Source organism: Pelobates fuscus, chromosome 7, assembly GCF_036172605.1.
Source record: "Pelobates fuscus isolate aPelFus1 chromosome 7, aPelFus1.pri, whole genome shotgun sequence".
Classification (NCBI taxonomy): domain Eukaryota; kingdom Metazoa; phylum Chordata; class Amphibia; order Anura; family Pelobatidae; genus Pelobates; species Pelobates fuscus.
In genome coordinates this window covers 93,973,214-93,986,258 of record NC_086323.1, presented here as the reverse complement: position 1 = coordinate 93,986,258, position 13,045 = coordinate 93,973,214, and positions in this window count along the sequence as shown.

The following is a 13,045-nucleotide window of genomic DNA, read 5'->3' as shown; positions in this document are numbered from 1 at the left end:
CATGTCCCGTTCCTTGTCCTCACTGATGTCATTGAAGGTCTCTTCCTCCACCCAGCCCCGAAAGGTGACAACAAGCCCCCTGTATTTTTTTTTTTTAAATGTACACTACTGTTACACCAGATATGAGTTGCACACTGTGTGACACTGTGCCCTGGCAGGGCCTGAAATGCACACGTGTGAAGGAAACTGACTGCTATTTTTACAGTCAAATTTCTAGGTTTTTTTTAATGTACACTACTGTTTCACCAGATATGAGTTGCACTGGTGTGACACTGTGCCCTGGCAGGCCCTGAAACGCACACGTGTGAAGCAAACTGACTGCTATTATATTACAGTCAAAAAAGTGTTGTTTTTTTTCAAATGCAAGCTATTGTGACACCAGATATGAGTGGGCACAGTATACGCTGTGAGCCTGACACACACGCTGGCAGGCAGGCAACTGCAATTAGATTACACAAAAAAAAAAAAAGCAGACTGATGTTCTAGCCCTAAAAAGGGCGTCCTTACAGCAGAGATCAGATGAGTCCTTCAGGACTGTAGTGGACACTGAATACGCTAGCCTAGCTATCGATTTCCCTATTAAATCAGCAGCAGCTACATTGTCCCTCCTCTCACTAAGAATGCAGCTTCCGGGGGCGGGGCCTAGCTGTCATGGAGGAAAGACGCACTTTGTGTGAGCTCCCTCAATATCTCACTTTAAGCAGCTATCAACAAGCGAATTTCACCCCAGAAGGGGATGACCCAGCAATGTTGCTCCTACCTGACCGACCCGACATGCTTAATAGCGGTCAGCAACTCGACAGAGTCTTACTTACCTCCGCGTGGCAAGTGTGGCCTGGTGCTCACCGGGCGGGAGAGGCGGCCGATATCCCGATCCTAGGATGCCCAGGAGCAGCTACTGCCCAGCAGGAGCTCCGTTACCCCCCCCCCCTCGGACCGGTAGGGGTTATCCCGGTCCACCCCTGAGAGGCTGTCTGGAGCTAATGGATGCACAGAGCACAGCCGCCCAGGCTGACATACTCATCTGTGACTCTCCCAATATGGCGGCAGCCGCGTGTCCTCCTGGTACCAGCAAAGCATGGCAGGATATTGAGTCTAATTTTGGAAGCAAATAACAAGTAGGAAGCCCCAACAAGCTCCATCACAGCCCCAACAAGCTCCACCACAGCTAAGCGAAGCAGTCCCAATTAAAATCCACCAACGCAAAAGGCGTCGAAGACGGGACCGGAGGCACAAACAGAAATGCAGAGCCTGCCCCACGTCAAGCACTCCATTCCACCTTAAGCCACCACAATCCCGCACCGGACGTGAGCACCACCGGGACAGATCCGACCACCCGACAAAACAAGCTTCCACCACCTCAAGCCGCGAACCCAGCACTCAGCCAGAGACTTGCCTTTGTTGTTCCAGGTATCAGGGACTCCCAGGGTCTGCACCTGGCGCCCAGAAGGGATCGGATGAGCACAAGCAGTAAACAGCAGCCTGCCAAGCATGTCCCACTATAGCCGATCCTCCACACCATGCCTTTGATCACATGAACTGCTCTCTGCACATTAACGAATCGTAAAGTAGCAAGCGTTTAAACATGTAATTATTTCACCTCCTAAATAGTTTATTGTCGTAGTTCCTTACATGCCTTTACCTTAACCATTCATGTATTATGTTATTCACTAGTCTCATCTCATGGGGCGACTCACACTTTTTTATAACTAGTGGTGGAGCTGCTGATATAAATACACAGTTGATAACGTGCAACAGAGGTGGCTCTAGACTTTATGAGGCCTTAGGCGAAACTCAAACATGAGGCCCCACTAACAAAAGTGTCACATATACACATTGATGCACAGTTTACCTGTGTATGTGCCTGAGAGTGTGTCTGACAGAGAGTATCCTTGTGTGTGAGAATGTATGTCTTTGTGAGCATGTTTGCGTTTTTGTCTGAGACTGAAATGTGTTGTGTGTATGGCGGGTGATGGTGTGAGGGGGGTGATGGTGAGAGGGAAAGGGGGGTGATGGTGAGAGGGAGAGCGGGGTGATGGTGAGAGTGAGCGGGGGTGATGTGAGAAGGAGGGGGGGTGTGAGAAGGAGGGGGGGTTGATGTGAGAGTGAGGGGGGGTTGATGTGAGAGTGAGGAGGGTTGATGTGAGAGTGAGGGGGGTGATGTGAGAATGAGGGGGTGATGTGAGAGTGAGGGGGTGATGTGAGAGTGAGGGGGGTGATGTGATGGGAGAAGGAGGGGGTGATGTGAGAAGGAGGGGGTTGATGGTGAGGGTTGTGAGGGGGTGAGGCTGAGGGTGGTGAGGCTGAGGGGGGTGAGGCTGATGGGGTGGGGGGTGAGGCTGAGGGTGGTGAGGGGTGAGGCTGAGGGGGGTGGGGGTGATGCTGAGGATGGTGAGGGGTTGATGCTGTGGGTGGTTGGGGTGGGGGGGTGATGCTGAGGGTGGTGAGGATGGTGAGGGGGTTATGCTGAGGGTGGTGAGGGTGGTGATGCTGAGGGTGGTGAGGGAGGGTGATGCTGAGGGTGATGAGGGAGGGTGATGCTGAGAGTGGTGGGGTGGTGAGGCTGAGGGTGGTGAGGCTGAGGGTGGTGGGTGGTGGTGAGGCTGAGGCTGGTGGTGAGGCTGAGGGTGCTGAGGCTTAGGGTGGTGGGGGTGCTGAGGCTGAGGGTGGTGGGGGGTGCTGAGGCTGGTGGGGTGGTGAGGCTGAGGGTGGTGAGAGGGTGAGGCTGAGGGTGGTGGGGAGGGTGGTGAGGCTAAGGGTATTGGGGAGGGTGGGGAGGCTGAGGGTGGTGAGGGTGGTGAGGCTGAGGGTGGCGGGGGTGCTGAGGCTGAGGGTGGTGGGGGTTGCTGAGGGTGGTGGGGGGTGGGGAGGGTGGTGAGGCTGAAGGTGGTGGGGAGGGTAGGGAGGCTGAGGGTGGTGGGGAGGGTGGTGAGGCTGCAGGTGGTGGGGTGGGTGGTGAGGCTGAAGGTTGTAGGGAGGCTGAGGGTGGTGAGGTGGAGGGTGGTGGGGAGGGTGGTGAGGCTGAGGGTGGTAGGGAGGCTGAGGGGGGTGGGGAGGGTGGGGAGGCTGAGGGTGGTAGGGAGGGTGAGGAGGCTGAGGTTGGCAGGGAGGGTGATGAGGCTGAGGGTGGTGGGTACGGTGGTGAGGCTGAGGGTGGTGAGGCTGAGGGTGGTGGTGAGGCTGGCTGAGGGTGGTAGGGAGGGTGATGAGGCTAAGGGTGGGGGGGAGGGTGGTGAGGCTGAGGGTGGTAGGGATGGTGAGGAGGCTGAGGGTGGTAGGGAGGGTGATGAGGCTGAGGGTGGTGGGGAGGGTGGTGAGGCTGAGGGTGGTGGGGGGGTGGTGAGGCTGGCTGAGGGTGGTAGGGAGGGTGATGAGGCTGAGGGTGGTGGGGAGGGTGGTAGGGAGGCTGAGTGTGGTGGGGGGTGAGAGAGCCTACCTTTAGTCCCTGGTGGTCCAGTGGGCTCCCTGGTGGTCCGGTGGCCACTGCTCCCGGTCTGCAGCTCCGCAGAGCTGTAGACCATGTAATCTCGCAAGACCATCAGTGCGTTGCGTGGTGACCCGCGGCAACGCTCTGATTGGCCGGTTTTCGTGAGACACATGGTCTGCAGCTCTGCTCACTGTGGTGGCTGGCCGGGCAGCCAGGAGGGGCCTCGCACCCGGCGGCATACCGGGCAAGCCGCCGGGCCCCCTCCTGGTGTCAGGTCCTCGGTCAGTGACCGAGGACCTGACACAGTCTGCCCACAGGCGGTTTAGGCGGCCGCGAGGCCCCAGCCAGCATGAGGCCTTAGGCGGCCGCCTAAACCGCCTGTGGGCAGACTGTGTCAGGTCCTCGGTCACTGACCGAGGACCTGACACCAGGAGGGGGCCCGGCGGCTTGCTCGGTATGCCGCCGGGTGCGAGGCCCCTCCTGGCTGCCCGGCCAGCCACCGCAGTGAGCAGAGCTGCAGACCATGTGTCAGCCATCTTTCACAACAATGTACTGCTATTTACTCATACCCTCAGTGCAACTAGCCATGATATACGCACGTTCAGCCTAGCATGCTCAAATATAACACACTTCTGTCTAAAAAAGAAAATGAAAAAAGAATAAAAAAAAGAATGCAGCTTTGAATGCAGAATTAATCTAAATTGTATGCTGTCTAGGAGGTGGGAGGGTCTGGGAGGGAGGGTCTGCTGCTGATTGGCTGGAATGTGTCTGCTGACTGTGAGGTACAGGGTCAAAGTTTACTCAATGATGACGAATAGGGGGCGGACCGAACATCGCATATGTTCGCCATCCGTGGCGAACGCGAACAAGCTATGTTCGCCAGGAACTATTCGCAGCGAATCGTTCGGGACATCACTATTGTCCGGCCATGACATTAGAAAATGGAGGACAATGGAAACATCCCAGAGTGTAGAAAACCGAGGGAGCGGTGGACGGGAAAATCGTATTCCACGTAGACAAAGGGATGACGTCCGATGGCGTTCCCATCGATGCCTTGATGTCCAGCGGAGAGCGCCGAACGGTACAGGTTAACCGTGCGGTAGGCTTTTCCTGCTTCAAAAAGTGAGGTCAGAAACTGTAAGATGACTGTCAAAGGAGCCGATAAGGGATCCAGATTTCTTCCCACGCACCAACCGTTCCATGCATTCTAAGCAGATTTATAAGCGTGTCTCGTTCCGGGTGCCCATGCAGTCTCGAGAAGTCTGAGAGTCGCTTGCGGAACGTCTTTGATTGACCAAGGTCCCCTGAAATCAGCCACGCCACAAGCCTGAGAAGGCCTTGCAGAATTAAGGGATGAGGTTGTCCATCCAGGTCCTGGAGAAGGGAGTAGTACGATGGGAGGAGGAATGGGAAGTCTATTGACATCTCCAGAAGGTGAGGGAACCATGGTTGGGATGGCCATAGGGGCGTCACAATGACCAACGTGCCCTTTTTGCGTCGTAGATGTAGAAGGCAATGGGGAATCATTGCAAACAGAGGGAATGCGTAATTCGTCTCCGTGGTCCAATCCTGGAGGAAGGCATTCATTGCAAGAGCCGAAGGATCTGGTCTCCAACTGTAGAAATGAGGGAGTTGAGCATTCAATTGGGAGGCAAATAGGTCTACTCCCAGAGGCCCCCAGGTATCTGTGATGTTCTTAAATGTCATTGGGTGCAGGCTCCAGTCACTGAAGTCCCTGAGGTGTCTGGAGTACCAATCCGCAATGGTGTTTGAAAGTCCTGGGATATATTCCGCTGTCACTGAGATATTGTGCAAAAGGCAGAATCTCGTGCCATGTTTGCTAACACTTTGGATTTCGTGCCTCCCAGATGGTTTATATATCTGATTGTGGACACGTTGTCCATCTTCAATAAAATCGTGCATTGCGAATGAGTCGGGAATAAACTGCGTACTGCAAAGGACCTGGCTAAAAGTTCTAAGCAGTTGATGTCTAGTGTCATTTTGAGGTCCGACCATCTGCCTCCAGTGGAGGTATCTCCACAGCGTGCACCCCAGCTGTATAAACTTGCATCTGATTCTATGATCAGATCTGGGGTTGTTCCGAAAATAGCGCGCCCATTCCAAGCCTCCATATGGATGAGCCACCAGCGAAGTACGTCTTTCGCTTCTTCGTCCAGCGTTACCACATCCCCGTATGATGCACCGCCTCTGAGGTGAGAGACTTGAAGTCGTTGTAGACCCCGAGAATGGATTAGGCCTGGGAATATGGCATGGATGGAAGCTGCAAGGAGTCCGATGACTCGTGCCAGGTATTTGAGAGAGAATTGGGGAACAGCCAATGTACGATTGATGTTCAGTAATTTTAACTTTGGAAGGTGTAAAGTCTAGGAATTTGATGTTCCGAGCCGACGTCAGGATCGATTTTTTCCCAGTTTAAAAGGAAACCTAAGTTTTGCAACAGCGTCAGAGTCCATGCGAGATGTGTGTGGAGAAAGCCGGTGGACTGGGCTAGCAGGAGGATATCGTCCAGATAGTTGATAAGTCGCACTCCTCGACTCCGAAGTAAGGTAATCACGGGTTTCATAACCTTTGTGAAACACCATTGGGCTGATGACAGTCCGAATGGGGGGCATGTGGACCTCCATTTCTTTCCTTCCCACGTGAATTGGAGAAAATCTTGGCATCTGTCTGATATGGGTATCATGAGGTATGCTTCCTGTAAGTCTAACTTGACCATCCAATCTTTGGGTTGTAGGAGGTCGCGCAGGCAATATATGCCTTCCATTTTGAAGTGGTGATAGGCCACATAGGCGTTCAACTGTGTCAAATTTATGGCTTGCCTCATTCCTCTGCCTTTTTGGGTACTAGGAAGAGGTTGCTGACGTACCCCAGAGTATTGAACGGGATCTCTGTGATGGCTTGTTTGCGCATCAGATCTTGGATTTCCTTGGATACAAGGATAGCGTCTAGTTGGGAAAAAACAATCTCTCTGTGTAGGGAGAGTTGAATCAGGTGTGATACGAAATCTATGCAGTACCCTGTTACCGCCTGCAGAACCCAAGCATCTGATGTCTGATGTCAGATGCGACCACACATTGGAAAAATGTCTGAGTCTGCCCCCCACACCCTGAAGGGAAGAAGGGGAATAGTAGACACTTACCAGAAGGTCGTCTTCCATAAGGAGCTCCTCGGATGCCCCTAGCGACCCAGGATCTGCCCCTTTGGGGGAAGAAAGCTGGTGTGGCCCTCTGCTCTTGGAATCCAGCTCTTCCGGTACAGGAAACTTGGTTCTGTCTGTATAAACTTCTCTGCATACGGCCGGACAGACGGCTCCTACCTCTTCCGGCCCTGGCAAAAACATTTTGGTGAAATACCTTGCACATGTTATTCTGCGCCTTATCTAGGGCCGTAAAGGTATGTACAAAAGACCCTAGTTCCTTTACAAAAGAGTCACCAAATAAAAGCCCTTTAGCCTGGGCACCCGGCTCATTAATTGCTAGATTAACTAGCTTAGGCTCGATTTTTAGCAGGATAGCTTTGCGGCGTTCTGTAGCCAAAGCCAAATTTACATTTCCTACTAGGCAAATGATCCTTTGGATCCATCCGCGGATTACATCCCTGTCTAAATCCCGGTCATCTTCGACCGCCTGAAATATTTTTGCCGCGGGGCCCAATATGTCCAAAGCCTTGTCTTGGCAATTAGTCAGGGCAAAGTCAAGGCTTTTCCTCGGTTTCCACCCGGTTTTCCAAAGGAATTGGGCAATTTTGGGGTCTACGATGGGCGTTTTACACGCGTCATCTGGGACCGTGGGATGGGGGTATTCTGCCCTCAACTTATTTCTGGTAGCCTTGTCTAGGGGCTTACGAACTCTGGAGGCAATGTATTTCACCACATGTTCCGAGGGACACCATTCCACTGAACACAGATGTCTGAGTTCCTCCTTAGGAACTAAAATCCTGGAGTCATCACCAGACCCCGACAGACTTACCTGGGCCCCTGACAGCGTCACGGGGAAGGTACCGAAGGAGGAGGTAGAATCCTCGCCCAATGCACCGTCGGAGTCTGATTTGGTCTGGCCCTCTAAATCGTCCTTGTCAGACACATTAATTTCCTCTTCAATGTTGCTGAATTCTGACTCAGACGAATCTAGTTGGGCTCTCGCCCGCTTCCACAGTCTAGCCGATTTTGCCCGGCTAGTGCCTTTTTGCACGGTGGTGGTTGTGCGCCATCTCAGACAGATGTTAGGCTGTCACTCAAAGCAATTTTGGAGGACTGTTTGGTCTTAGCTGTAGCTTTGCGACCTTGGGGGACCTCTGGTACCTTAGATGCAGTTGACGTGTCAGTCTGCTGCGCAGATTGGTGGACCTGCAGGATGGCCTGTGTAATACTGTGTGACAGAGACGTTGACACAGCGCCCATAGCGGAAGCCATAGCCTGGGATATGGCCTGAGAAACTGAGGCGTCGAATAGCGCCTGTATGTCCGCAGTAGCGGATAAATCATGGCACATAGACCCTTCTCCCAGGTTACCATGGGGAATCTGAGGGGTCACTTGTGACCCAGAAGCCACAGTTTGGTCCTTGTCAGACTGCATTATTTTAGTGTGGACTATAGGAACCTGCAATATGATATAGGGTACCTAGCTATAGGGTTTATTAACACAGAATAGGGAAAAAAAAAGGCAGATGAGACGATTGGTATTATTGCTCGAATCTAGGAGCAGATAAACCGTTATGTCAGTTGAAAAAGGCGCGAAAGTGCCGTGAAACAAGTGGAATTAAAAATTAGAGGGATATATATAATGGTGTCCCCTAAAGAGATAGGGAACCGGGGGGAAGCCAAGCCAAGCAAATACAGAATAAAAGGCAGAATTAATAAGCACATAAGGCACAACAAATTAATGAATGTAATCAGAATAATATTGTAGTAAAATAATAATTGTAAAATAATAATTGTAAAATAATAATAAACTTAGTAATAACAGTAACAATACTAGCAATACTACTACTAATAATAATAATAATAGTAATAATAATAATAATAATCCCACCGTTAAGAACTATGAGATCAGTGTACTTAACTGAGGGAGCAGCAAAGAAAGAGGAGAAAGGCAGGGATAGGAAGTTACAGCATCTCCCTGCCTCTCTCTAATCACTGATGGGCGGGAGAGCAGCTACACAGCACAGAGAGTCCAGACAGCAGCTCCCAGCCTGCAGAGACAGACTACAGCTCAGGTATGTGAAGGATGGGGGAAAGGCAGCAGGGATACATGGGGACACTGAGACACTAGGGGACACTAGGGGACACTGAGACACTAGGGGACACTGGGAGACGTGGGGACACTGAGACACTAGGAGACACTGGGAGACATGGGGACACTGAGACACATGGGGATGCCGTGAGACATAGGTAGACACATTGGGACATGGAGAGACACTAGGGACACTGTGTCCCCATGTCTCCCAGTGTTCCCATGTCTCCCAGCCAGTGTCCCTAGTGTCCCCTAGTCTCCCAGTGTCCCCTAGTCTCCCAGTGTCTGTGTCCCCATGTCTCTTATTGTTCCCATGTCTCCCAGTGTCCCCAAATGCCTGTGTCCCCATGTCTCCCAGTGTCCTCATGTCTCCCAGCCAGTGTCTCAGTGTCCCCATGTCTCTCAGTGTCCCTATGTCTCCCAGCCAGTGTCACTAGTGTCTCAGTATCCCCATGTCTCCCAGTGTCTGTGTCCCCATGTCTCTGTGTTCCTAGTGTCCCCATGTCTCCAAACTCCCAGTGTCCCCAAATGTCTCAGTGTCCCCATGTCTCCCAGTGTCCCCATGTGTATGTCCACAAGTGCCCCATGTCTCCCAGTGACCCCAAGTGTCTGTGTCCCCATGCCTCGCTGCCAGTGTCCCTAGTTTCTCAGTGTCTTCTAGTCTCCCAGTGTCTGTGTTCCCATTTCTCTGTGTCCCTAGTGTCTGTGACCCTATTTCTCCCAGTGTCCCCAAATGTCTGTGTCCCCATGTCTCCCAGTGTCTCCATTTCTCCCAGTTTCCCCATGTCTGTATCCACAAGTGCCCCCATGTCTTCCAGTGTCCCCATGTCTCCCAGTGTCCCCAAGTGTCTCAGTGTCCCCAAGTGTCTCAGTGCCCCCATGTCTCTCAGTGCCACCATGTCTCTCAGTGTCCCCATGTCTCACTGTGTCCCCATGTCTCTCAGTGTCCCATGTCTCTCAGTTTCCCCTAGTATCATAGTGACACAGGACACACTGAGACATGGGGACACTGACACTGTGATTCATAGGACGCCAGGCTGGCCTTCCAATTCTTTGGACAGACATGCTCCCTTTTTGGGGGTATGGATTTACTTGAAAGAAGAAAGCATAAATTAGATAAAGAGATTAGCCTAGAGTATGTGTTTTCTTATAGCTGCATCCTTTGAGTTTCCCTCCAACACCAACTCCATGATACATGACGCTTGAAAGGTATGACTGTTTTAGTGTTTTTTGGTCGATAAGATTCTGTAATTAGACCCATCATAATTGTCAGCACCAGGCCCACTGGGCTCTTAATCTGGGCCTGAGCCTGCAGCTTGAACACCTAGAGTGCCTGGAGATTTCTTTTCTGTTTGCCTTATTGTTGTGGGATTGCTGGTCCTGCTCCAGTGCACCGGGTGTCTGCTGGGACTGAGTGCGGTACCTATCTTTAATTTTTGTAACACAAATTTACACCCAGTCACACATATATATACTTAGACATACAGTCACATATATATATATACACAATGTCACGTACAGTCAGACATAGTCACATACAGTTACATCCACACAGTCACATACAGTCACAGGCACATAGGCACACAGGTACACAGTCACAGTCATATAAATACAGTTACACAGTCACACATTAGCACAGAGAAACCGGTACATAATTATAAAATTTCCCGTTTATCTCAATAGGCACTGGGGGAGGAGCGGAGACTTGAGGCACAGCAGTCCCCGGTGTCTAGTGTTTAGGGAAACAGGGAAACCTCCCTGATTCTCCCTTGGTATGCAGTTAACAGGCAGTGGAATTTAAACTGTCCTAGGAAGTGAGAGCTCCTATTTAAAGCCCCCAGTGAGGTTGTACAGCAATATCTCTCCTGGAGTTGCCCCAGGCACTAACACATCCTCTCTGTCATAGTTAAAGGGACACTATAGTCACCTGAACAACTTTAGCTTAATGAAGCAGTTTTGGTGTATAGAACATGCCCCTGCAGCCTCACTGCTCAATCCTCTGCCATTTAGGAGTTAAATCCCTTTGTTTATGAACCCTAGTCACACCTCCCTGCATGTGACTTGCACAGCCTTCAATAAACACTTCCTGTAAAGAGAGCCCTATTTAGGCTTTCTTTATTGCAAGTTCTGTTTAATTAAGATTTTCTTATCCCCTGCTATGTTAATAGCCTGCTAGACCCTGCAATAGCCTCCTGTATGTGATTAAAGTTCAATTTAGAGATTGAGATACAATTATTTAAGGTAAATTACATCTGTTTGAAAGTGAAACCAGTTTTTTTTTTCATGCAGACTCTGTCAATCATAGCCAGGGGAGGTGTGGCTAGGGCTGCATAAACAGAAACAAAGTGATTTAACTCCTAAATGACAGGGAATTGAGCAGTGAAATTGCAGGGGAATGATCTATACACTAAAACTGCTTTATTTAGCTAAAGTTATTTAGGTGACTATAGTGTTCCTTTAAACTCTCTGTACATAAAACATATTACACATAGATATCTTGAGAAAAAACATATCAGTGGCGTACCAAGGGGGTAGCGATTGTCTCAGGTGAAAGGTGGGATTTTGCACTTTGCTTGACCTTTTAAGACCTTTATTATCCTCTCCCAGGACTGAGAGGGGCTGCTGTCACCCTGAAGTGAGTGAGGATATAACAGAATGTAGATCCTCTACCAAGGTCCCCGAAGGTCATATTACAATAGGAGGCAAGGTAAGAAGAAAGTAAAAGGCACATGGGGGAGGATTAGAGACACCAAGGGGCAAAAGGGAAATAAGAAACAGCCAAGGGGCAAAGAAAGTGGTTAGAGACACAGAATGGATGAGAGGATAAAGAGGGGGAATAAAGATAGAAGAAGGGGGTAAGAGACACTTAAGAGGCAAAAGGGCATAAAAGACACAGAAGGGGTGAAAATATAAACAAAAGAAGTATATGAGATATGAAGGGGGTAAAGGAGGGTTTGAGAGTGACACAACAAGCATCAACAGAAATACATAAGGAGGTAATAGAGGAAAACTTCAAATTTTAGAATTAGGGGATGGGTGGGCCAACATTATATTTCACCCTAGTGTCTAGTAACTTAAGTACATCTCTACATAGATTATGTCAGATCTAGCACACACAGATTCACTCTACACAGTTTATCTCTACATAGATTATCTGTACATTGATTATGTCAGATCTAGCACACACGGATGCACTCTACACAGATTCACTCTACATAGATTATCTCTACATAGATTATATCAGATCTAGCACACACGGATTCACTCTACATAGATTATGTCAGATCTAGCACACACAGATTTACTCTACATAGATTACCTCTACACAGATTATCTGTAAATAGATTATGTCAGATCTAGCACACACAGATTCACTCTACATAGATTATCTGTAAATAGATTATGTCAGTTCTAGCACACACAGATTCACTCTACATAGATTATTGCTACATAGATTATATCAGATGTAGCACACACAGATTCACACTTTACCACTTGCACTAACACATAGGCATGTAATAGAAAAATAGAAAAACATGTAAGATCTTAAGATCAGTTAGCACTGGCAGCTTTGTAGCATCAGAATGACTACAGGAGCTGCCTGGACATTTATCTACATTTTCAATCACAAAGGGATATTTAGGTTATTGGTAGGCATCACCAGATAAGATATATTACATAAATGGAGGAAGTGCATGGAGCGAGTGCTCTATTATTCTTTCGAAAAAATGATATCTAATTTTAAAAAGGCAGCAAAGAGAGACTTTGAGAGCTTTGATTATTTGAGTTAGGTACCACGAAGGGCAGCTGGATGACAAATGGCAACTACTATATAGAGCAAGGTTCGATAGGCAGTGCTGGGAACCTTCTTAATAGTATGTGTAATGTTTCACATAATAGACATCTCTCTATGGTTATTGCAAAAGTACAAATTTTAAAAAAGATTGTACTTCCAGTACTAATATCCCAAGTTGGCTGCAAGATCAATGAGAGCTTTAGACAGTCAACCTTTTTTGTATGACTCAAGTTGCTGTTGTGCACACCCAGATATGTACTTTTTAAGCTACCATGCTGACGCTTCCAAAGTAGATCATAATCCAGGCCAAGCATGTGGGCGATAAAGTTCTGACTTCTTCCAAAATATTATCCTACTTAATCACAGATCCATTTGTACTTCGCAAGCCAGCCATAAAAGCAGTTTTTAAATCAAACTTCGGCCGTGGCACATGGAAATGGACAAATTAACAAAACAAAAATGTTAGAACACCTAATAATATAACCTCAAGAGAATAGAAAAAACATATCATTTATTTTCCACATATATTTATTTTGTAAACATGTTTATTCCTTACTTTTTTAATTATTCA